At 40.8% G+C, this 27,906-nt stretch overlaps 1 pseudogene; it reads right to left on the reverse strand.

Annotated features, from left to right (window-relative positions):
* Nucleotides 1–413: 413 nt before the first annotated feature.
* Nucleotides 414–27,906, reverse strand: part of LOC115200784 (ankyrin repeat and fibronectin type-III domain-containing protein 1-like) — a 40,459-nt pseudogene continuing 12,966 nt past the window's right edge.

The raw sequence follows: 27,906 nt of genomic DNA on the forward strand, positions 1-27,906 counted from the left end.
GCTCAAAAGTGAGTTTACAAGATTATCAACTTTCAAAGCAGAATTACTTTCCCATTGTTCCTCAAAAATGCAGTATGTGATATACCATTTTGTAGCTCTGAGTGTCTACTTTTACCCAGTGTAAAAAAAAAAAAAAAATTCAGGTTTGCTACATAAAACCAATTTGAGCCGGCTAGTCACAAATACACTTTATCCAGTTGTTTCCTGATCAGTGTACTTCAGATAAGTTTCACAACTTTTTAATGACTTTTAATTGCTTTGTGTTTAGTGCACACTGTCACAACAGTCTCAAGCATTCATTTGGAGTCAACTGCACAAACCATTTTAAGTCACAATAGGCCAACTAATCTGAGGTCAACTGAATGTACATAGTTGAATAAATAACAGTAATGGGGAAAAAGAAGGAAATCCCACTAGACAGAGCAGTACTGACCCTGCTCAAAGAACTGCAGAGGCAAGGTGAGAGCCTGATTGGGGGGGAGTAGGGGTTGTTCTGGCCGGGGGCCGTACACATGTCTGAGGGGGGCAGCAGTAGCAGGAAGGACACCTTGTCCCCAAACTCCAACACCTCCTGGGCATAGATACGGAATTCCTGTGCCTGGAAGAGGGGGACAGCATACTGAGTCACAACTATGACATTATTGCCATGTAGTAGATGGATATACTGCATAGATGTTAGAAATGGATGGCTGGAAGGATGGTTAAAATGTATTACAACTACAGTACAACTACAGATTTTTACTGTGGTCATCTTTGGGTGTTTCTGACATTTTATAATTTTTTGAAAGGCTCAGGATCTACAATGCTTATCTAGTGATAATAAGCAATAATTGATGGATGGATGGATGCTGACCTGGCTGACGGGATTGTTCATGTGGGTCATGAGGTCCTTTGCAGCACTGCGTAGGTCCTGTAGGAGGTGGTGTGGAGCGCTCTGGACATCCTGGTCCATCTCCAGAGACTCCTCCAAAGAACTGAGGGCCTGCAGCCACTGCCACTCCTCCCTGACATGCATACGCGCGCGCACACACACACACACACACACACACACACACACACACACACACACACACACACACATTTACATATATACAGTATTACAGACAACAGCTAGTATTTCAATAACAATACCGTAACATGAAACCAATAAATTGACTAATAAACCCGGATATTCAGGTACTTCACCGAGACACATTACAGTTGTTTCGTATCTTGGTGTGACAGAGGACGTTGGGCAGCTTTTGAGGCACCAGGGTTCTGATCTGGTCCATGGCGCTACACAGCTTCAGGTAGCCCAGGTACAGGCCTGGGGAGAGGAGCTTCCTGCTCCGTCTGTGGTATGCCAGCTTCTCCTGAAATAATGACGGGAACCAGATGGGGAAGACATGAGACTGGGATTGCCTTTGATATTGTATATTTTAATGTCATTTATTTAGATATTGTTGTTGCTTTGAGGGCTTTGAGGATCAGGTTGCTCCAGTCTATGGTATTTGGGGGTTTTAAGTTCATATTAAATAATAACCATATAATGCATTTCATTCTTGTTCAATTATATAATTTGTTCATATTTGGAATCATAAACTATATTTATCCTGTATCCAATACATCAATGGAGTTGATCGTGACCGCCAGAACTGAAGCTCTGTTTTTGGAATAAAAACCCCAAACCAACATGCAGCGCAAACAAAACAACATCATATTGGCTGGTATTAGGTTCACCAGAAACAAAAATTTACTCTAATTCATATTCAGAGAGCATTGGTAGTGACAAGCTGAATGTTCATTGGATTTCTAGATTTTTTTGTGTTTGACATTTTACTGCATCGTTAGGAGCTAGTAAAATGAGCATTTCGCTGCAACATCTGCTAAACTGTGTACGCGACCACTGAACTTTTATTTGATTAGCCTTTCTGGATATGTACAGTATGGCCTATTGCAATGAATATTGTCCAGCGCACTAGCAGAAGGTAATCTCTATCTCTTGTTAAACAATCAAACCATGGTAAAATCACCCACAAAGCTGATCTCAATTGCCTCCATCATTGGCCACCGATTTACCGGTCCCTAAAGCAGATGCTCGGGGGAACTTTTAGTTCTGATTGCTGCCATTTTTTTCAAGACAATTTCAACCTCTGGTGGGTATTATCATCGGAACAAATGAATCTTGCTTTTTTAGCAGACTAAGGGCAATTTATCTATTTGACAATAATTCCGTACAACTAAAATAAAGTATTTTTTACTTGTTTACCATCTAAAGTGCCAATTTACCCGACACCTTTTCATTTCGAATTCATGTAATCCATTAATTACAACTCGTCTTTAACCTTTTCACGGTGAGTTCCAAATATCTCTAACGGTCACCCCAGCGTGAGTTTTTTTATGCACGTGATGTCAAAATGCATTCACTGTTCCTAAATGTGATTGTTAAGAAACAGGACAGTTCATCTATGCTGTCCTCAAATCAAGGCACGATGCCTGCTAATTATCTATAGACTATGTTTCAACTTGTCAATTTTAAATTATTTTCTAACAAGTTTTATTTTCTAACAACAGTTTTAATTGAGGTGTTCCGCCTCATTAATTCACATAAGAAGTAGCCCATTTCAAATCAAATCAAATTTCTCACATACACATATTTAGCAGATTGCTATTGTGGGTGTAGTGAAATTTATGTTTGAGGCTTTACTGAGCCGGGGAAAAGCTTTACTCTTCAACGAGACCCCAATCACTTCCTCAGTGTTTCCCCAGATCAAGTATGAAGACATTGTGCATCTCTAGTCAGAACCGGCCTTGTACAAACTTTTCCCCCAGCACATTTTCTCCCTTGCACCTGCATTGCCTTCATTGTTTTCCTTACAAATTGGACTTTGGACATGTATGCATTCCTATCAAAGTAATTTGCTTATTTTCTGTATATTGTGTTGTCGTTTCTACTGTAGCACACAGTATGTATTTTTTTAATTGTACCTGTATTTAACTAGGCAAGTCAGTTAAGAACAAATTCTTATTTACAATGACGGCCTATCCCGGCCAAACCTTCCCTTTCCCCAAACCCAGAAGACGCTGAGCCAATTATGAACCTGTAGACCGCTGCACCACTCGGGAGCCATGGATCATATTGTATTTATTTTATTCACATTTTCAAGTACTGGTGACAAATCATGCATTCCGATTCTAGCATAGATTGGTCTTACAGACTCTTCCGTGACAACCAGAATGCATTGTAGGATGTCAACAAACATGGTGCCACACATAGCCAGCAAATAGCTTAGCATTAGCTCATCATAATCAGTACAATCTTTGGAAAGTCGGAGCTCTAGAAAGAGGCCCGAGTTCCCAAGTTGGTATTCCGAGTTGGATTACCGTAAAAAAAAAAAATCCCAGTCGGAGCTAGTTTTTATCCGAGTTCCCAGTTGTCTTGAACACACTGAAGTCGGAGATTTCCGAGTTCCCAGGTGTTTTGAACACGGCATCAGATTGTAACGTTGGTATGTTAGGGTTGCCAGCTGACACGCCCCTTTCCAGGGGTTTTATTTTTATTTAGTGTATAAACTTCTCCTGTGTTTGCACCCCATTTATTGATAAATCCCCCATCATTTCCTGCATCATATGCCCCTACGATACCTTTCCCCATTTCTACCCCAATGGACTTTAATACCCCACAAACCCCCATAAAATGGTTTCATACCTGTTTAGCTTTCACACTACGGTTAGGCTAGGCAGTAGGCTTGTATTTGGTGTGATGATCTGTGAGGTGATAACATTTCATTTTCTTTGTGAAAAACTGTAAACGACTTGTCAAGTCATATGCTCCGGTTCTTGTATACACTGTAACAAGTATATCGAAGATTTGTTATACGCTGAAAAGTGGCAAACTAAGTAAATATTTTTCAGAAAATGGGTGCAGCCATCTTTGATTTTGTTTATTTGCGTTTTATAGTGAATGCATACCACCCATAGTTGGATGCATACCACCCTGCATCCAACTGCTGGCTTGCTTCTGATGCTAAGCAGGGTTGGTCCTGGTCAGTCCCTGGATGGGGGACCAGATGCTGCTGGAAGTGGTATTGGAGGGCCAGTAGGAGGCACTCTTTCCTCTGGTCTAAAAAATATCCCAATGCCCCAGGGCAGTGATTGGGACTGCCCTGTGTAGGGTGCTGTCTTTCGGATGGGATGTTAAACAGGTGTCCTGACTCTCTGAGGTCATTAAAAATCCCATTGCACTTATCGTAAGAGTAGGGGTGTTAACCCTGGTGTCCTGGCTAAATTCCCAATCTGGCACTCATACCATCACGGCTGTCTAATCATCCCCAGCTTACAATTGGCTCATTCATCCCCCTCCTCTCCCCTGAAACTATTCCCCAGGTCGTTGCTGTAAATGAGAATGTGTTCTCAGTCAACTTACCTGGTAAAATAACGGTAAAATAAAAAAATTTAAAAAAGCATTCTGGGATTAGGGAGTTTTCACCAAGTCAAACATAACAAACGGCTAAAGAATTTACGCATCTCTTTTCTAAACAATATTGCATTTCTTCCTTATGTTCACCAGAGATGTGGTACATTGTGAACAAGTCTAGCTGTTAAACTGCTAACTTGTGTTTGCTTTTGTCAGCCCAACCTGTTATTTAGACTGGTTTTGTCACACCCTGATCTGTTTCACCTCTCTTGTGCTTGTCTCCAACCCCTCCAGGTTTTGGCCATTTTCCCCATTATCCCCTGTGCATTTATACATGTGTTTTCTGTTTGTCTGTTGCCTGTATAAAAGACACCTGGGAGCCAGAAATCTTTCTGATTGAGAGGGGGTCAAATAATTATTTCTCTCATTAAAATGAAAATCAATTTATAACATTTTTGACATGCCTTTTTCTGGATTTTTGTTGTTATTCTGTCTCTCACTGTTCAAATAAACCTACCATTAAAATTATAGACTGATCATTTCTTTGTCAGTGGGCAAACGTACAAAATCAGCAGGGGATCAAATACTTTTTTCCCTCACTGTACAACACAACCAACGAACAGCATAACACATAACACACAGCTGTCTGTGCGGGTCGCAATACATAGAGGTGTAAAGGGAGACCAGAAAAGCAGTTATGTACCATTTCAAGCTTTTGACAAATTTGCTTTTGGGCTGGAAGAGGTGGCGCAGGCTTTTGAATACAGTGTTTCCTTACATGTGGAGGGGCTTTGCACTGCTCTGGAAGGACAAGACATTCAAGACAATGATTCATAGAATTACCAAACCAAAGACACAGTAAGAATGAACAGTAAGAATCTATTTTCCTCAGTGCGTCAGTGTTAGGAATGAAATCATGTGTCCCACTACTTAGGTGTATGTAGTGTGGTGGAATGTGTTGTTCTATTCAGGTTTAGTTGACACAGTCACTCACACTCTGCTGCAGATTATAGGGCCAGAGGGAACCAGTCATTCCCAAAGGGGGGCTGGATGTGTGAGTGTGTGTGTTTTTTTGGTTTTATTATCCTTGTGGGGCCCAGAAGTGGGACATTTCAGAAAAAAAGGCTATTTTAGGCTTAGGGGTTTGGGTTAAATTAGGGTTAGGGTTAGGTTTAAGGGTTAGGAGTTAGGATTAGGTTCAGGGTTATTGGGTTTGTGGTTAAGGTTAGCATTAGGATTAAGGTTAGGATTAGGGTTAGGCTCAGGCCATTTAAGTCAATAAATGCCCTATTCAGGAGAAATTAACTAATTTTCTTTTCATGAGATGAGTCGAGGTGGAATAACAAGAAAACGAGCTGCAGCTCAACTCGCCCCCCCACTAAACCCCCCGTTTTCTTACCGCCCTGACACTGAGTAAGACAGACAGGTATAGCCGTCCGCTGGGGTGCCCGTGTTAGTCAGGGCCCCTTTCACAGTTTAATTAATAGTGTTTGGAGAAGGGGTGCCGGCAGGGCGGGGGGTGGGAGGGTGGTAGCAGACAGCGGTCCTGGAGCCCTGTAGAGAGACCGGGCAGCAGCTAGTCAGTGTTAATTTATACCCCTTAAACTAGCGTCAAGCCTCCGTCTCTACAAGAACAACAAACATGACCCGGTACAGACGATCTCAGCTACCGTGCATGAACCTGTGCTGCATACTCTGGAAAAGCCTGGCCAGGGGACTGAATGCTGACTATTATATAGATTATTACTGATGACTGTATGTCATGTTGCATTATATCATTATGCTATATGTGTATATAGTATACACTGCTACCCCTCTGATTACTATACATGACGTTACATTATGTCATTACGCTATGTATATAGTATAATTATACACAGTATACTATATATATGCACATACTGTACAACTACTACAATTACTATGACATATGACATATACAGTATCATTGCACTATATACACTATATAGTATAATTATACATAGTACACTATATATACAGTATATGCATATATTATATCCGACCATTACGCTATTAGGCTAAGCTGACTCACTGAAACTGGATTCACAACCAACAGTGAAAATGTTCTATGTGATCTGGCCTTGACATTCATGGAGCCAATTTACTGTAAGTTGTATTTTAGAAAGAAATGCAAACCTGGGAGCCAGATAATGGTGAAGCATTGAACAATATCCCCAAGATATACTTGGCATTTAATATGCTCCTACTCCAAGTGAGAGACCCATTATTCATTTCAGGAGAACGGCTGTCTCATGAAAAGATGGTGGCTCATTTCAGTGTGGCACACAGTGTGACTCACGTTTCCCCTAACCACAGATCTAGAATCAGAATAATATAGCCCCAGTCTAACCTTAACATCTAGCAGGATTCAGAAAGTTCTGATCCTATATCAGTGATTACAGATTACTTCTACCTAACCTCTATGTGTTGAGGTGAAAGAGAAGAGAAGATAGGGAGAATGTTTATACCGTGGTACACACAGTGAAGGTGTGCCTCTTTAATGTGTCCCAGTAGCTGGTCTAGCGCCTCCTTCTGGCCCCGCTGGCAAGGTGCGCAACCATTAATCTCCCTCCATCCTGCCTATACATACACAAAAAATACAATTAACAATAAATAAAAATGTAGATGAAGGTATCAATATTTCAGGTGCCACCTACAACCGTTGTGCCCTTGAGCAAGGCACTTAATCAAATTAATTAAGCAAGTACCAGTCAAAAGTTTGGACACACCTACTCATTCAAGGATGTTTCTATATTTTTACTATTTTCTACAATGTAGAATAATAGTGACGACATCACAACTATGAAATAACACATATGGAATCAGTTAAGAACTCATTCTTATTTACAAGGACAGCCTACTCCTTCCTCTCTGTTGGGGAATTGAACCCCGGTCTCCCGTGTGTCTGCAATATGGAAGACTGTGAAATGCTTCTCAAAGATGCCCTCTGGTGTTCAAACTAGCAATAACTTAGCTAAGCTAAGAATGATGGGAATAATCAAGTCAATAAACATTGGGTAGTTAGATAGCCTATATTTAATATACTGGCAAGTTTGATGTATAACTACTGATGTTAGGTAGGTAGCTAACATACCGATACATACTGCTGTAATGATATGCTATGTGGTTCGTAAGGACAGCGTAGCTAACAAATTGTCAGCCAACATAACATATAAGGTAACTTATTTGAAAAGTCATTACTTTCAGCCAACATAGCGTGTAAGGTGCAAGCTACCGCGAGGACGCGCTCTATCGACTCTGCGGCTTGAGCATGCTTTTGGTGCACAGTCGATAGTGTGCTGGACTTTGGGCAAGAAGGTTGAGGGTTTGAAACCTGCACCCTGCTTGTTTCATTTGAAGTCGTGCACAATTATCAGTTTATTATTTGGTTTATATTGCCCATTCATTGTCAGTTAGAGACAGTAGTGCATTGGGACCCAAAAGCATAATCAGTGCTCTAACAACCCCTTGTTTGTTAAGGCAAATCTGGTCTGTGATAGGACGGGGGGTTTTCCACACCTAGATTGGCTATTAGACTATTCTTTAGTAAAGGTTGAATAGTCTATTGTTCAGCTATTAGCCCCCCTCTCCAACTTGCAACAAATTGATGTTTTTTTGTTGAGAGCAAAACTTTTTTATTTTCAAGTCCAAAATAATTTTTCTGAAAGCAACTTTTTTTTTCTGTCACGTTGGAAACAATGATTCGGAAGACAGGCGCAGGAATGCGTAATAGGGTTTTTTTTCTTTCCAAATTTCGGAGTGCCGTGAAAAGGCACGGGGATGAAGACCAAACAAACACGTAACAAAACACAGAGTTGAAACCCAAACAAAAGAGCGAGGAGTACCTCGAATAAATAACACAAGCACACGATGATTATCACACGGGACGAGACCAGTAATCATCTGTGCAATCCACAAGGGCACGAAAGCCCAAAACACACAGCACAGGTACTCACATGACCAACAGACATAGTAACAATAATCGACACCGCCATGGTGAACAAAGGGCACATATATACAAATACAATCAGTGGGAATAGGGGCCAGGTGTGCTCAATGAAAGTTCCAGGGGGATCCGTGACATTTTCAATCAAAAATAATTGTTCTGAAAGCTAAAACGCGGCTTCAGAGTAAAAAAAATTTTTTGCAATCAAATATTTTGTAATAGAGCACAAAACTTTATGCATTTTATTCCCAAAAATATTTATAGAACAAAAAATGTATTTGAAAACAAAACTCAAATTTAATTTCGCTATCAACCACCCTCCATTTTGGCCATTTTTTGAGTGTCAGTTTGGCTACAACCAATACTGTTCAGCCTTTCTTTCCGACACAAAGGAAGTCATAGAGGACACCTATGAAGAAGGACTGTGATGGCATCTCAGGTAAGCAGCACTGGGCGTTCTTCCGTCCAACTTTTACATATCTAGTAGTTAGCTCCTACGATTCAGTGTCGGTTCATAACATTCTACTATATTACATACATACATATATATCGTAGAATGATTAATCATGCAATTATTATTCTCAAGCTATCCAAAAACATTTAGCTACGAACACCTGTTCTCACCATTTTCAGTTGAATTCATCTAACTTTCTTTCATGGCAACTCATACGCAGGCCATGTCCTATTTGTTTCATAGTCGATATATAATCATATTTCATGACAGTGTAACGGTTAGCTTTTTTTACAGAAGGATGAAAGAACACATTATGTCTGTCAGGGAATGCTATTCTGATATGTCAGATGAAGAGTTAGACCAGAAAGTCAGCGCCATTAAGGCAAGGATGCCCCATGTGGGCTTTAGAATGGTCAAAGGAAGTCTCCAAACAATGGGCATCGTGTACAATGGAGAAAAGTTAGGGAGTCTTTGCAGCATGTAGATGGTGCAGGTATCATTGCCAGAATGATCCAGCTTCGTTGCATTGCTCTGTAAAAACATCCTGCACCCCTGTCTCTCATCCACATTGATACAAATCATTAATTGATAAGGTACTAAGATGTATAATGTCTCCATCAAATCTAAGAAGTTATTTTAACTTTTTAATTCTTACTTATGCGTAGACAAATTTTCAATGACATATGAAATTGGAGTTGTTCTTCATCAACTGGTAATACATAAATAATGAAGCAGGTTAATAGGTTAAACATTTCACTTTTAATTTCAATGCTTTTTTTCAAGATACAACAGGTAAGTATATTATTTTGTATACATATTGCATATTTCCCATCACCTAATGAACAACCACAAGACCAGTCTGGTGTTAACTTTTTAGGGTATAGGGGGTAGTATTTTCAATTTCGGATGAAAAGCGTGCCCAGAGTAAACTGCCTAATACTCGGGCCCAGAGTCAAATATGTGCATATTATTAGATTTGGATAGAAAACACTCTGAAGTTTCTAAAACTGTTTGAATGATGTCTGTGAGTATAACAGAACTCATATGGCAGGCAAAAACCTGAGAAAAATCCAACCAGGAAGTGTGGAAATCTGAGAATTGTAGTTCTTCTTTTGAATCCCGATCAAAACTACAGTGTCTGTATGGTCACGTTGCACTTCCTAAGTCTTCCATTGGCTGTCAACAGCCTTCAGAAAGTTTTTTCATCATTCTCCTGTTACTGGCTAGAGAATAGTAGCTCAGTCAATGAGTGGACTGCCTATGGACAAAGGGCTTGGTGATGTGCGATCCTGCGAGTGCGCCGTTCCTTCTTTTTCCCCTGGAATGAATACGCTATTGTCCGTTTGGAATATTATCGATGTTTTATGTTAAAAAATACCCTAAGGATTGATTGTAAACAACGTTTGACATATTTCTACGACCGGTAATGGAACATTTTTACTTTTCGTCTCTGGTGTTGCGCTCGCGCGTTATGCCTTTGGATAGTGATCTGAACGCACGAACAAAACGGAGGTATTTGGACATAAATATGGAGTATTTCGAACAAAACAAACATTTCTTGTGGAAGTAGGAGTCCTCGGAGTGCATTCTGATGAAGATCAGCAAAGGTAAGAGAATATTTATAATACTAATTCAGAGTTTTATTGATGCCAGAACTTAGCGGGTAGTTGTATAGCTTGCTTCGATGGCTGAGCTATGTACTCAGAATATTGAACAATGTGCTTTCTCTGTAAAGTTATTTTGAAATCTGACAAAGCGGTTGCATCAAGGAGTAGTGTATCTATAATTCTTTCAATAACTCTTGTAAATTTTATCAACGTTTATGATGAATATTTTTGTAAATGAATGTGCACATTCACCGGTAGTTTTGGTGGGAATACATTTTCTGAACATCACGCGCCAGTGTAAAATGCTCTTTTTGGATATAAATATGAACTTTATCGAGCAAAACATACATATATTGTATAACATGAAGTCCTATGAGTGCCATCTGATGAAGATCATCAAAGGTTAGTGAATATTTTAGCTGTACTTGTGGTTTTTGTGATGCATGTCCTTGCTTGGAAAATGGCTGTGTGGATTTTCTTGTGAAGTTTATGTCCTAACATAATCTAATTTTATGCTTCCGCCGTAAAGCCTTTTTGAAATTGGACAATGTGGTTAGATTAACGAGAGTCTTATCTTTAAAATGGTGTAAAATAGTTGATTGTTTGAGAAAATGAAATTATGAGATTTTTGCTGTTTTGTATTTCGCGCCATGCTATTTCACTGGCTGTTGAATAGTGTGGGACGGTCACATCCCACCTAGCCGAGAGAAGTTAAGCTTTCTGTGCTGTATTGACATATCCTGAAAATGACATCTGCTGCTTTAGATTGAATGGTCATATCTCAGTTATTGTTTTCATATCTCCAAAAAATAAGCTATTTTCTTTACTTTCAGAGTGCGAGCTGATCAAGGGGTCAAAAATGTAGATATTGCCAGATATTCACATTAAATGTTCACATTAAACTGTTCTGTGTTATTTTTCTCTCTTTCTCTCTGCCTGTCTTGTTGTAGATGGAACCTGCCTCACATGCACAGTCTGGAGGAAGAAGGATACCTTGACTTGTCAAATTCTATCCACCTCTTCTGTGTGGGATATGTGTTCAGATCTGTGGGCAGATCTGCAGCATTTCACAGAGAGTTGGAATAATCACCCTTTAACCTGTTATGGCTAGGGGGCAGTATTTTCACGGCCGGATTAAAAACATACCCGATTTAATCTGATTATTACTCCTGCCCAGAAACGAGAATATGCATATAATTATTGGCTTTGGATAGAAAACACCCTAAAGTTTCTAAACCTGTTTGAATGGTGTCTGTGAGTATAACAGAACTCATATGGCAGGCAAAAACCTGAGAAGATTCCAAACAGGAAGTACCCTCTCTGACCATTCCTTGGGCTTCTTGGCTCTGTCTAAAGAAAATGTAGGATCTTTGCTGTAACGTGACACTTCCTACGGCTCCCATAGGCTCTCAGAACCCGGGAAAAAGCTGAATGATGTAATTCCAGCCGCTGGCTGAAAAACTTTAGCGCGTTTGGATGGTGGTCGATCAGAGGGCCATCAGACTGAGGCTTGTGCACGAGGGGATCCCATGCTTTTACTTTCTCTCTCTTTGAACGTAAACACGCTTTCCCGGTTGGAATATTATCGCTTTTTTACGAGAAAAATGGCATAAAAATTGATTTTAAACAGCGGTTGACATGCTTCAAAGTACGGTAATGGAATATTTAGAATTTTTTTGTCACAAAACGCGTCGGGCGCGTAACCCTTATTTACCCTTTCGGATAGTGTCTTGAACGCACGAACAAAACGCCGCTGTTTGGATATAACTATGGATTATTTGGGACCAAACCAACATTTGTTATTGAAGTAGAAGTCCTGGGAGTACATTTTGACGAAAAACAGCAAAGGTAATAACATTTTTCTTATAGTAAATCTGACTTTGGTGAGGGCTAAACTTGGTGGGTGTGTAAATAGCTAGCCCTGTGATGCTGGGCTATCTACTTAGAATATTGCAAAATGTGCTTTCACCGAAAAGCTATTTTAAAATCGGACATAGCGAGTGCATATAGGAGTTCTGTATCTATAATTCTTAAAATAATTGTTATGTTTTTGTGAACGTTTATCGTGAGTAATTTAGTAAATTCACCGGAAGTTTGCGTGGGGTATGCTAGTTCTGAACGTCACATGCTAATGTAAAAATCTGGTTTTTGATATAAATATGAACTTGATTGAACAAAACATGCATGTATTGTATAACATAATGTCCTATGTGTGTCATCTGATGAAGATCATCAAAGGTTAGTGCTGCATTTAGCTGTCTTCTGGGTTTTTGTGATATTATATGCTAGCTTGAAAAATGGGATATGTGGGAAGATGTGTAAGATATGCAAACCTTGCAGAGAGCCTATCCAACTGACAATCTCCTAGAAAAAACTATACCGGACAAAAATATAAGTGCAACATGCAACAATTTCAAAGATTTTACTGAGTTACAATTCATATAACAAAATCAGTCAATTGAAAGAAATAAATTAGGCCCTAATATATGGATTTCATATAATATATGGATTTCATATAAATACGTGGGGACGTGCATTATCATCCTGAAACATGAGGTGATGGTGGCAGATGACTGGCACAACAATGGGCCTCAGGATCTCATCACAGTATCTCTGTGCATTGAAATTGCCATTGATAAAATGCAATTGAGTTCGTTGTTCGTAGCTTATGCCTGCCCATACCATTACCCCACCGGCACCATGGGGTACTCTGTTCACAACATTGACATCAGCAAACCGCTAGCCCACACAACACCATACACGTAGTCTGCAGTTGTGAGGCCGGTTGGACATACTCCCAAATTCTCAAAACGATGTTGGAGGTGGCTTATGGTAGAGAAATGAATTTATTGTCCCCCGCACAAGGTGCACCTGTGTAATGATCATTCTGTTTAATCAGATTCTTGATATGTCACACTTGTCAGGTGGATGGATTATCTTTGCAAAGGAAAAATGCTCACTAACAGGGATGTTTCAGCTCAGGAAACATGGGACCAAAACTTTACCTGTTGCGTTTATATTTTTGTTTAGTGTTCAAACTACTGGAACCAAGACAAAGAAATAACTGATATTAGCACAAGATGGAGGGAATGTTGGAACATAACTAACAAAGTTACAGTTAACGAAAGGGTACGCTTAATCCAGTATAAACTATTGTATAGTATTTATTATACAAGAGACAAAATCCACAATTTTACAGCACAATGGCAGAGTCATGTCTGAAGTGTAAAACTAACAATGACTCAATAATCCATGCCTTCTTGAATGCTATAAAGTCCAAAAGTTATGGGTGAAGTTAGAAAGTTGGCTGTCAGAAGTATTACAATGTAAATGTACTTTTAATCCATCTGTCTGTATATTTCAAGACAAAAGCTAATGGAGATCCAAATAAACAAATACCCCCACCCCCCCCACCCACCCACACACACACACATACTATACAGACAAACACACTACACATCCCTCCCCCCTCCCTCATTCACACTGTATACATACACAGGGGTAAACAGGTTAGTATAGACTCTCCCTCTAGATAGAGAGAGCATGCCAGCAGTGTCCCGTGGAGGAGTAGAAGAATTAGGGAGGACGATGTGCTGGTGATAAGACGGCAGCAACACAGGCGTCTTGGTTATCCCCCGTAGGCCCCTGGAGGCTGGGTGAAACACCGTGAGCTCTATTCCCGGAAAGGTTCCTGTCCTGACTGGACAACTAGCCTCTTTAATGGCCTCGGCGGAGAGAGTGGTCCTCATATAAGGGCCTCACTGTTGGGCATTTACGGCCCCAGCTCTCACTGACATGCAAATATTTCCAGTGGTGGCCCAAATAGAAAACACAAACACGCAACCATTGAAATTAGCTCGGAGGGAGGGGAGAGAGGGGAAGGGGGTGGGTGGGTGGGTAGGTAGGTGGGTAGGGGGAGAGAAAGGGAAAGCCCTGCAGTTTCTCTCTCTCTCACGCTCTCTCTCTCTCTCTCTCGCTCTCTCTGTCGTGTATACAGAGATATACAAACACTCTCTCACAAACATTCTGTACAGTGTACACACACTATACAGACTTGCACAGACAAATGCATACACTCATTGGTATATGTCTGTATGTGTTTAATATTTTTTACACAAGTACGGAAATAAAGAAACGTGCTTAAAATGAACACGCGCCCGCGCACACAAACGTGCAGATAAACAATTACATATGTTGCATATGCAATAACGTATACATATTGAAGGCCATTAAAGAGGCTAATGTGTTCTAAAAGCCAGAGTACAAACGGTCTATTCTTCAGTCATACACTGGAGTTACATCTCCCTCTCTTTCCTACCATGGACATTCAGGTCAGGTATTGAGAGACCTAAGAAAGTCAACACCAGTTGACGCACTGAGGTTTTTAGGCACACGCTCTAAAACTCATCCCAAACCATGCCGTCAGGAATCCCACTCGGAATGTGGAAGCGACTGAGGGCCGGGTACATCTAAATAGTCTAAATGGGCTTCCTCTCCTTGTGTCCTTACTGAGAGAGAGAGAGAGCGATTGAGAGAAGGAGAGAGAGAGGGGAGGAAGAGACAGAGCTCGAAAGAGAGAGTGCGAAAGAAAAAGGGAGAGATGAAGGAAGAGAAACAGATATCGAAAGATCAAGAGAGAAGAAGAGAAATAGAGAGCTGTTCTGGCCACTCATCTCTTCAGCTGTTGACTTGGATGACTTCACACCACTGATCTCATTGGCCCAAACACACGGCTACAGTTACACACACTGACGTCCGGCCTGGATGGGGGGTCCAGCTGCCAACCACCACCCACCCAATACCATGGAAGACGGAAAGAGGTACATAAGCAAAGTTGAAACAACGTTGGCGTTGGAAATTCTGCTCAGAGGACACATTAGATGTGGGTTCAATGAGAACGACACAACGCATTAATGGGCACACACATGCATGCACGGATGTACGCACGAACACACACATACACACACACACACACACACACAAAGGAGGGGATAGAGAGGTGGACTTACTGGAGGGGGAAGCGCAGGACGGGGTGCAGGTCTGGAAAGGACCCCATCCCTTCATGTTGTAGGCAGACACCTGGACATAGTAATATGTCCCCTGTCACAGAACAACACAAGGAGATGGCATTAGCACAATGCACTATGAAATACAATGTAATTATATAAATTTAACAAAATAAATAAATAAAATGTTAACATTTTAATGGGTCTTTTTAATTATTACTTGAGTGTCTCTAATAGTGATGCAGTTGACAAATGATATATTCTCTTTCATAGCATATACAGTACGTTGGGTGGCAATGTTTGTCCCTGCATGTCTTATGCTGTGTTTGTGTGTGTGTGCTTTGATGTAACAAAGCCCAGCAGAAAAGCATTGTAGAGATTGTATTTAATATGCATATGTGCTGCTTACTATCGAGTGCCTCCTCAGCTGACCATAACTCACTGAGGCCAGGCCCAACATCAGGTTTCCTTGACCCCTCGATGAACTATAGCTATTACAGCATGACCCCACAGCCACTTCCATCTCCATGTCACTATGCATCCCTACGTGTCTGTGTTGCAGTGTGTTTGTGTGTGTGTGTATGTGTTTCTATCTCCATCTCTGTGTGTGCAAGCATCCCTATGTATCATGCATCCCAGTGTGTGTGGGAGGCTCCCATCCCATGTCTACAACAGCCTACCACCACTAGCATCACAAGTAACACAACACATGGCCTTGCTGTGGAACCAGCCTGCCCTCCCCTTTTCAGCCAGATCAATCAGGCAGCCGCCAGCCACTTCCTGACCCCACGCTGACTGCTGTCATGTCACGGTGGCTCCCGTCATACTGCACTGTGCCAAGGGGCGGCATGGTGACAGGAGACACTCTTTTCACACCACTTCGATACAGCTACGACAGGAAGAGATTTTCTTGGCAGGTGAGTAGAGCATTTTCAAAATCAAATCAAATCCAATCAATTTTATTGGTCACACGTGTTTAGCGTAATGCGGGTGTAGCGAAATGCTTTTGCTTCTAGTTCCGTCAGTGCAGCAATGTCTAACAAGTAATATCTAACAATTTCACAACATATGCCTAATACACACAAATCTATGTAAAATAATTGGATTAAAAATATATAAATATATGGATGAGCAACGTCAGAGTGGCATAGACTAAGATACAGTAGAACAGTATAGAATACAGTATAAACATATGACATGAGTAATGCAAGAAATGTAAACATTATTAAAGTGACATTATTAAAACCTGTTTGGGATAGGGGGCGGTATTTTCACGTCTGGATGAAAAGTGTGCCCAACGTAAACTGCCTGCTACTCAGGCCCAGAAGCAAGGATATGCATATAATTGGTAGATTTGGATAGAAAACACTCTGAAGTTTCTAAAACTGTTAACTTCTTGAGGCTACCTGGGACGTTAGCGTTCCCCCCGTGGCGCACCCTATCAACAGCAGGTGCATTTCAAGAGCGGCAAATTTGAAACCAAATAAATGTACAAATTCAAATTTCTCAAACATACAACTAACTTACAGCCTTTGAAAGATAAACATCTTCTTAATCTAACCACGTTTACCGATTTCAAAAAGGTTTTACGGGGAAAGCATAAAGTTAGGTTATGTTAGGAGAGTACATTGACAATAGCGGTGTGCAATGCATTGTCGATTCAAAGACAGGCTTCACCAAAACCATACAATCAGCTAAAATTATGCACTAACCTTTTACAATCTCCATCAGATGACACTCCTAGGACATTATGTTAGACAATGCATGCATTTTTAGTTCTATCAAGTTCATATTTATATCTAAAAACAGTGTTTTACTATGGCGTTGATGTTCAGGAAATCGTTTCCCTCCAATACCGGCAGTCAAGTCATGACAACAAAATAATTAATTAATATTAGAAAACATTGCTAAAATATTATATTGTCATTCAAAGAATTATAGATTTACATCTCTTGAACGCAATGGACTTGCCAGATTTAAAATTAACCTTACTGGGAAATCACACTTTGCAATAATCTGAGCACTGCGCCAGAAAAATACGCATCGCGATACAGACTAACCGCCATGTTGGAGGAATCTAAAATCGAAAATACTATATTAATAATCCATTACCTTTGATTCTCTTCATCAGATGTCACTTCCAAAGAGTCCCAGGTCCATAACGAATGTAGTTTTGTTCAAAAAAGCTCATCATTTATGTCGAAAAACCTCCGTGTTGTAGCGCATGATCTAAGCCAGCCGGACTTCACTTCACTTCAAGAACGGAAAAAATATATTTCCGTTCGTTCAAACATGTCAAACGTTGTATCGCATAAATCATTAGGGCCTTTTTTAACCAGAACATGAATAAAATTCAAGGCGGACCATTGGGTTTTCTTTTAAAACGTTTCGGAATGAGAGTACCCACCATCAAATCGCGCGCCAGATGTCTAATGGACCATCACGTTCCATGGCTCTTATTCGGTCAGATCTCACTGTAGAACACTCAAAACACTTTGTAAAGGCTGGGGACATCTTGTGGAAGCAATAGGAAGTGCCAGAATATTCCTCACCCCCTTTGTTTTTCAATGGCATAGGCTCAAAGTCAATTCAACACATCAGGTATCCACTTCCTGTCAGAATCTGTCTCAGGGTTTTGCCTGCCAAATGAGTTCTGTTATACTCACAGACACCATTCAAACAGTTTTTGAAACTTTAGGGTGTTTTCTATCCATATATAATAAGTATATGCATATTGTAGTTACTGGGTAGGTGTAGGAGGCAGTTAAAAATGGGCACATATTTTTTCAAAAAATTCTCAATACTGCCCCCTATACCCTAACAGGTTAAAATGATGTCTGTGAGTATAACAGAACTTATTTGGCAGGCCAAACCCCGAGGACAAACCCTCCAGGAATATTTTTTTTGTGGTGTCTCTGTTTTCAATTGGTTTTCTATTGGAACCTAGATTTCTATGGCACTTGGTTGCAGTTCCTATTGCTTCCACTAGATGTCAACAGTCTTTAGAAATTGGTTGATGTTTTTCTTTAGAGAAATTAAGAAGTACGGCTGTTCAGAACGAGGGTCCAGCCAAGTGCTCTAATGTTTTGATGCTCGCTCCATGTCATGCGCTTCATGTTGTTTTTATCCGGTATTGAACACAGTTTGTCCCGTCTTAAATTTTATCGATTATTTTCATTTTAAAATACCTAAAGTTGGATTAGGAAAGTTGTTTGAGATGTTTGGACAGCGTTTACAGGTAACTTATTAGATATTTTGTAGTCATGCTGGGTGTTGAACTGCTGTTTTTCTGAATCAAACGCGCCAAATAAATGGACATTTTGGAGATATAACGACGGAATTAATCGAACAAAAGGACCATTTGTGATGTCTATGGGACATATTGGAGTGCCAAGAGAAGAAGTTCTTCAAAGGTAAGGCATGAATTATATCGCTATTTCTGAGTTTTGTGTCGCGCCTGGCGGGTTGAAATGTGATTGTCATGTGTTTGTTTGATGGGGTGCTGTCCTCAGATAATCGCATGGTTTGCTTTCGCCGTAAAGTCTTTTTGAAATCTGACACGATGGCTATATTAACAAGAAGTTAATCTTTAATTTGGTGTATTGCAGTTGTGAATGTATGAAAGTTAAATATTTCTAACAATTTGTTTGAATTTTGTGCTCTGCAATTTCACCGGATGTTGTCGAAACGTTCCGCTAGTGGAACCCCTAGCCATAGCAGGTTATTAAAATGACTAGTGGTCCATTTATTAAAGTGGACAATGATTTGAAGTCTGTGTATGTAGGCAGTAGCCTCTCTGTTAGTGATGGCTATTTAACAGTCTGATGGCCTTGAGATAGAACTGACCTAGAACTGACCTGTACTGACCTCGCCTGCTGTATGATTGCGAGTTAAACAGGCTCAGGTGGTTGTTGTCCTTGATGATCTTTTTGGCCTTCCTGTGACATCGTGTGCTGTAGGTGTCCTGGAGGGCAGGTAGTTTGCCCCCGGTAATGCGTTGTGCAGACCGCACCACCCTCTGGAGAGCCCTGTGGTTGTGGGCGGTGCAGTTGCTGACCCAGGCGGTGATACAGCCTGACAACATTCTCTCAATTGTGCATCTGTAAAAGTTTTTGAGGGTTTTAAGAGACAAGCCAAATTTCTTCGGCCTCCTGAGTTTGAAGAGGCACTATTGCACCTTCTTCGCCACACTGTCTGTGTGGGTGGACCATTTCAGTTTGTCAGTGATATGTATGCCGAGGAACTTAAAACTTTCCACCTTCTTCACTGTTGTCCCGTCTATGTGTATAGGGGGGTGCTCCCTCTGCTGTTTCCTGAAGTCCACGATCATCTCCTTTGTTTTGTTGACGTTGAGTGAGAGGTTATTTTCCTGACACCACAATCTCAGAGCCCTCACCTCCTCCCTGTAGTTGTTGGTAATCAAGCCTACTACTGTTGTGCCATCTGCAAACTTGATGATTGAGTTGGAGGCGTGCATGGCCACGCAGTCATGGGTGAACAGGGAGTACAGGAGGGGGCTGAGCACGCACCCTCGTGCTTGAGGATCAGTGAAGTGGAGATGTTGTTTCCTACCTTCACCACCTGGGGGTGGCCAGTCAGAAAGTCCAGGACCCAATTGCACAGGGCGGGGTTCAGACCCAGGGCCTCAAGCTTAATGATGAGCTTGGAGGGTACTATAGTGTTGCATTCTTACATACACTACTGTTCAAAAGTTTGGGGTCACTTAGAAATGTCCTTGTTTTTGAAAGAAAAGCACATTTTCTGTCCATTAAAATAACATCAAATTGATCAGAAATACAGTGGAGACAATGTTAAATGTCTAAACAGTGTAGACAATGTTGTAAATGACTACTGTAGCTGGAAACGGCTGATTTTTATTGGAATATTGACATAGGCGTACAGAGGCCCATTATCAGCAACCGTCACTCCTGTGTTACAATGGCACGTTGTGTTAGCTAATCCAAGTTTATCATTTTAAAAGACCAATTGATCATTAGAAAACCCTTTTGCAATTATGTTAGCACAGCTGAAAACTGTTGTTCTCATTAAAGAAGCAATAAAACTGTCCTTCTTTAGACTAGTTGAGTATCTGGAGCATCAGCATTTGTGGGTTTGATTACAGGCTCAAAATACTTATTTCCCTCATTAAAATGCAAATCAATTTATAACATTTTTGACATGCGTTTTTCTGGATATTTTTGTTGTTATTCTGTCTCTCACTGTTCAAATAAACCTACCATTAAAATTATAGACTGATCATTTCTTTGTCAGTGGGCAAACGTACAAAATCAGCATGGGAAATACTTTTTTCCCTCACAGTACGAGCCCCTAATCAAAGAGCAGCAGTAAAATAACAATAGCGAGACTATATACAGGGGGGTACTGATACAGAGTCAATGTGCATGGGCACCGTTTAGTTGAGGTAGTATGTACATGTAGGTAGAGTTATTAAAGTAACTATGCATAGATGACATCAGAGAGTGGCAGTGGTGTAAAGAGGGGGTGAGAGGGGGTACTGCAAATAGTCTGGGTAGCCATTTGAGTACATGTTCACGAGTCTTATGGCTTGAGGGTAGAAGCTGTTTAGAAGCGTCTTGGACCTAGACTTGGCGCTCCGGTACCACTTGCCGTGCGGTAGCAGAGAGAACAGTCTATGAATAGGGTGGCTGGAGTCTTTGACAATTTTTAGGGCCTTCCTCTGACACCGCCTGGTATAGAGGTCCTGGATGTAAGGAAGCTGTTCGCACTACCCTCTGTAGTGCCTTGCGGTTGGAGGCCGAGCAGTTGCCATACCAGGCAGTGATGCAACCTGTCAGGATGCTCTCGATGGTGCAGCTGGAGAACCTTTTGTGGATCTGAGGACCCATGCCAAATCTTTTCAGTCTCCTGGGGGGGATTAGGTTTTGTCGTGCCCTATTCACGACTGTCATGGTGTGCATGGACCATGTTAGTTTGTTGGTGATGTCTTTGGGACTGTCTCTGCCTCCCTCTGGTGACAGGTGGAACCATGACATCCTTAAGGTTACCTCATTGATAGAGGTTTGGTAAAGTAGTTGTTAGAGTTTTAGACGCCATTTGAGGGACTGAACGTCCTGAGGGGGAGCCAAAAACTGTTTATAGTCTTGTAAAAGGTAAGAAACCGTTTTTCTTGTTATTAGATATTGTACTGCTCATAAAATTGTAATAGACAAAAAACTAACATTTTATTGGCACAGCCCAATGGGTGTTTAGGTAAGGGCACTGAAGGTGGTCTATCAAGTTCATTTTCTGTACATTTTTTGCATATCATTTGATTTGTGATATTGATTTGTGATTGATTGACTGATCTGGGATTTTTTATGCCTGTTTCTGGAATTCTAAATAAACTTTATTGTTCTGAAACCCTGTGTCATCAAAGAGTCGTACAAGTGCATGTTATGTTACTCTAGGTTTCCGGAATAGACTTGATTGATTGAGGATTTTTAGAGCCTCTGGTTAGTTAGTCTATCAGAGACTCGAGTGGCTGGTATAAAGGAACCTAACCTGAGACCCAACTATAGGTACTGAGTGGATTGGTAGGAGTCGTAGGAGGGGAGAGTCTGGACTAAGCCAACCCGGGAGAGAGCCTCTCATAGTGTTCTAAAGTTGAAGCTCTGGCCTGGATGATCCTGAAGAGGTGCCGGGTTGCAGGGTAAAGGCGCATAGGCACTTGACTTCGGAGATAGCCCACTCTACTGTAAGGCCCTTACTGTTGAGTTTGAGGGGCAGTCCCTAGCTGTATACTAGCTCAGTAGTAAGGCAGAGCGGCGTCTATCAGATCTGTAGGGATTAGGGTCAAGAGATAACGGAACTTCCATTGGGTAGACAGGGCCTAGTTGAGTCAGTTAATCCTGCAGGGGTGGTATTTTAGCTTTGACATATTGATAGAATAAGTTTATTTATTTAATTTGACATTTATTTTGACAGGGAGTCATGCTTAGAGACCAATATCTATTTTATAGATGAGCCCTGTATACACATTAATACACATTAATATACACTATACACATCAATGTTCACATCAATACACGAAAAACAAAACACAATCATAGAAAACGAACACATTCTTCAGTAAAAAGATCCTCAATCAGCCTTTCGAATTGCCAAAAAGGCCCCAATTCATCCAATTTTAGAGAGCCTTGGAGATTATTCCACAAGTAAGGTACAAAAATCTAAAAGCATATTTATGTAACTCAGTGGTGATCGAATGGATCAGAACAGTTAGCCACCCCTGTGACTGGGTCTGGTATCTCGTACGTGTAAGTTAACAATGAAGTAAGTTATGGTGGAAGTTTATGCAGGAGGGCTATTCACTGGTAGCTTGGGGAAACAACATCAGTGCTTTGGAATAGCCTTGGGTTGAGTTCAGTAGGTAGAAAACAGAGTAAAACGGGTAGGTGTCATCTAAACTTGTCCAATAAGAGCATAACATTTTTGCCACGGAATTTAGTTTTTCCATTGCAAAACGTTTTGGTACAGTGTGCCCTACTGAACATGACTCTGATGTTTGAGTATACTCACAGGTGTGAGGTCAGTAATGTTGCACTGCAGTAGACTGGTGTCCTCTACTAGCGTCTCACCCAACAGAGGACTGTGGGAAGGGGAACTGCTCTACCTCACCGTGGAGCACACATGCACACGCATTCACACACGCATGTAAATGCAAACGCACATACGCACACTCACAGTTATATTAGTGCAGGTATGTGGAAAAAAATAAACTTACCGTTGCGAGGTAGAATAGTAGAATAAACAAGGTGCAATTTAGAAATGTGGTCCTGCATCAACAGTTTTATCTTGTAATGTCAGTTACTGACCAATTAGCCCACGTCATCTAAAACATTTTTGATTGGTAAATGAGTCTAGCGGCCAGCTATCTACTGTGAACTTGTAGTAATCAAGGTCGAATTAGAGCCCGGAGGGCCCCGATTGATTTTGTTAGTCAGTTTCACTCAGATATCATATTAAAAACTGCAAACATTTCTCTCCACCATATGGCAAAATGTGCAAAATTGCAGATTTTGTGTAAAACTGCTCATTATCCTCTTTTCATATGCATGAAAGCATAAACTCAGAGCAAAATTGACAGTGTCATCTGCCAAACAATGTTGATGTCAAAGAATGGCCCAGCTCGGCACTTTTCTGCCTCTCCCGAGCACATTGCACTGTCATCAGTGCTACTACTAAATATTCATAATTAGTTGACCTCAAAGTGTTTAGAATGCACTGATGCAGACATGTCTTGGCCTTCTGAATGGCATATGCAGATGTCAGGTGAGAAGCAACTGCGGCCCCTCATGATGAGTTCAGATTTATTGTGGCCCCGACCGCAATCAAAGTGGCCCATTCCTGCATTAGTGCATATCGTACATACCTTCCTCCCAATCTCTATAGAATAATAAACATGACTTAATGTCTTACTAGTAAGCATTGTAATAAGCATGTAACAGTTGCTGACCCTTGTACTTGGTGACCACTTCAGAGTTGACACTGAGAGGCTCCTGGAAGTCCACCCTCAGACAGGAGCTGCTAATGACAGACAGACGGACAAAGGTGGGAGCATCTTTATATTATCCGCTATTGTTTACTTTTTAAGGCTTCAACAATGTTATTCATGCCATCACAGTCAGTCAATGCTGTCAAAAAGTCTGACATTTTAATAATTTCATAATATATCACATACCCAGCATTCCCTGGGAACAGTGAAAAGTTTTGTGGACTATCGTGGTTAAATCAAGATCAACTAAATTGATATTCCACATTCATAATTATTCATCAGTCAACTTACAGTAAAACAGTTACATACAGTTTTCAATCACTCAAAGACGTATTTTTCTTTATTCATAATCGTAACATGCACCTTACACTATTTGAAGAATTTCAGCCTACAAAAACCGTCCGGTCATAAAAGCATGGAGTATGTAGAATGATGAAGAGGAAAAAAGTCCTCTATGCATCAAAGTCCAGATTGATTCAGGTGTAAGGGGCTGCCTACCTGCTACCACGCGTGTCATGAAACACGAACAAAACGTTAATACAGGATCGGTGTGAGGTGAGGTGACAGACACCTACACAGTCAATATCGTACACTCTGGGCTGCATCTATCTGATCTAGGATGTAATCATTAGTCCAACAGTTGCAAACAAGAGTTTCCACTGGACAAATTCAGGTATGTTTATCCCTGTTTCGTTATGTTTGCTTCCGTTTAAGAAACATTTTCCAACAGAATTGAATGCACCCCTGATCACACGTTAACACAGTCCACTAACAAAATCGGTGGAATGAATACACCCCTGATCACACACAAACACAGTTCATTTTCATAGCAGCCACATACAAACAGCATGAACATTTTGCTCATTGTAGAATTCCTTCTTGCATCTACATGCTTTCTTCTCACCTTTTCCCTTCACTTGTGGACTTCAATGCCCAACACATCAGCTGTATGTGAGCAAGTGAAAAAACCTTTCCAAGCCAAACCATATCATAACCGCTACGTATAGTCTACATCGTTGTCACCATATTAGCTAAAGTGACGTCATAGTCATCATAGCTAATAGAACTAACACGTTAGTAAACCCGCTACAATCATGCAGTAACGTTACTTACAGTGAACAGTCAGTAAGCAGTTTAGCACTTACACCGGTGGGCCCCGTGGCAATAAATGAGTTAAACCAAAAACTTACCTTGACTTGGAAGAGTTCCAGTGTTGTGTTGGATAGTCATAGCCAGCTAGCTAACATAGCATCCCTCTGTTTGAGCAGGGTGTTTGAGTAGGCTAAACTAGCTAGCTGCATTTGCTAGCTAAGTAAGTGAAAGTGAAAATAAATGATGAAATATCTCTCTCTTTCTTTCTCTCTTTCTCTCTCTCGTTTCTCCTTAATTTTTGAAGAAATTAATTTGTTAAACACTGTTCAACTATTGTCTTTCTCTCTTTTTGAGTCAACTACTCAGTACTAGATTAATTCTCTGATCCTTTGATTGGGTGGACAACATGTCAGTTCATGCTGCAAGAGCTCTGATAGGTTGGAGGACATTCTCTGGAAGTTGTCATAATTACTGTGTAAGTCTATGGAAGGGGTAGAACCATGAGCCTCCTAGGTTTTGTATTGACGGAAGGTAGCTGTCCTCCGGCTACACCATGGTGCTACCCTACAGAGTGCTGTTGAGGCTACTGTAGAGCTTCATTGCAAAAAAGTATGCTTTCATCAATTATTTGGTGATATGTCAATATATTTAGTATATATATAAAAATATATATATTTAATTATTTTTTAAATTAAATTCACTGAGGAGGATGGTCCTCCCCTTCCACCTCTGAGGAGCCTCTACTGACATACACACACACACATACGCACAAACACACACGCTTGCACGTACACACTACACACACACACACACACACACACACACATACCGCTCTGTCCCAGCCATCACAACGTGGAACCCATTACCAGCTCAGCCCAGTCAGAATGCCATAAAAAAAAGAACAGAAAAATTGAAATCAAGGCAATGCTGGATTGATCTGGGTACCAACTGCACTTCAAGTAGAGCTGAGCACATGATCTCTGGCTCAAAAATGTCTAATGTCACACACACACACACGCAGTATATTTTACAATTAAGTTACTCAAGATAGTGCCCCTGGGTGTGTACTATGTGTGTTTTGGCGTGTATTTGGGTCTGCATGTTTGTTTGTTTGTGTGTGTGTTTGTGTGTGTGTATCTACTGACTGGTATGCTCAAAGCCCGTCTGCATGTGTCTGAAGAGCCGGTGCCTCCACTCCCAGGCCTTGAGTTGCCTCTCATGGTCCGACGTCTCCCGCTCCCCGGGGCCCTCGCTCCGCACCTGGGCCTGTAGGTCCCCCACGCGCTCCTCTGCCTCACGGACCAATGTGGCTAGGTGCACAGCACAGCCCTCAATGCTCACGACTGCAGGGCACAACAACACACAGTTGTAATTTATATTAACAAAAGAGTTGCCGAGGTGATCAACAAATTACATTATCAGCCATGCTCTTTGAAATGAAATTATCACTTTTGGGGGCTCCTGGAAGTAGATGAGTGGTAAAATGACATGAGCTCAGTGGCGCACACTCACGTGAGAGTTAGCTGTGTTCCTTTTCTTTTTTGAAGACAAAGGTCTTGTCCGGTTGGAACATTATGGAAGATTTATGATAAAAACATCCTAAAGATTGATTCTATACATCGTTTGACATGTTTCTACGAACTGTAATATAACTTTTTTGACTTTTCGCCTGAACTTAATGCGCAAGCACAGCGCATTTGGAGTACTCGACCGAACGCGCGAACAAAAAGGAGGTATTTGGACATATATATGGACTTTATCGAAACAAATGAACATTTATTGGGGAACTGGGAAGCCTGGAAGTGCATTCCGACAAAGATCATCAAAGGTAAGTGAATATTTATAAGATTATTTCTGAGTTTTGTTGACTCCACAAAATGGCGGGTTTGGTTTTGTGACTGAGCGCCAAACTCAGATTATTGCCAAGTGTGCTTTCGCTGTAATTACTTTTTTGAAATCTGACACAGCGGTTGCATTAACTTCTATGGGAAACGTGGGACGTGTCCCACTCTATTCAACAGCCAGTGGTATACCGTGGCGCGAAATACAAAAACCTTAAAAATGCTATAACTTCAATTTCTCAAACATATGACTATTTTACACCATTTGAAAGATAAGACTCTCGTTAATCCAACCACATTGTCCGATTTCAAAAAGGCTTTACAGCGAAAGCAAAACATTCGATTATGTCAGGAGAGTACCCAGACAAAAATAATCACACAGCCATTTTCAAAGAAAGCATATATGTCACAAAAACACAAACCACAGCTAAATGCAGCACTAACCTTAGATGATCTTCATCAGATGACACTCCTAGGACATTATGTTATACAATACATGCATGTTTTGTTCAATCAAGTTCATATTTATATCAAAAACCAGCTTTTTACATTAGCATGTGATGTTCAGAACTAGCATACCCACCCAAAAATTCCGGTGAATTTACTAAATTACTCATGATAAACGTTTACAAAATACATAACAATTATTTTAAGAATTATAGATACAGAACTCCTTTATGCAATCGCGGTGTCAGATTTTAAAATAGCTTTTCGGCAAAAGCCCATTTTGTTATATTCTGAGTACATAGCTCGGCCATCAAGGCTAGCTATTCAGACACCCGCCAACGCCAAGGCTCAGTAAACTCAGAATTACTATTAGAAAATTTGGATTACCATTGCTGTTCTTCATCAGAATGCACTCCCAGGCATTCTACTTCAACATCAAATGTTGTTTTGGTTCCAAATAATCCATAGTTATTATCCAAATACCTCCGTTTTGTTTGTGCATTCAGGTCACTATCCAAAGGGTAACGCGCGGGCGCATTTCGTGACAAAAAAATTCAAAATGTTCCTTTACTGTACTTAGA

This window comes from Salmo trutta, chromosome 10 (genome assembly GCF_901001165.1).
Source record: "Salmo trutta chromosome 10, fSalTru1.1, whole genome shotgun sequence".
Classification (NCBI taxonomy): domain Eukaryota; kingdom Metazoa; phylum Chordata; class Actinopteri; order Salmoniformes; family Salmonidae; genus Salmo; species Salmo trutta.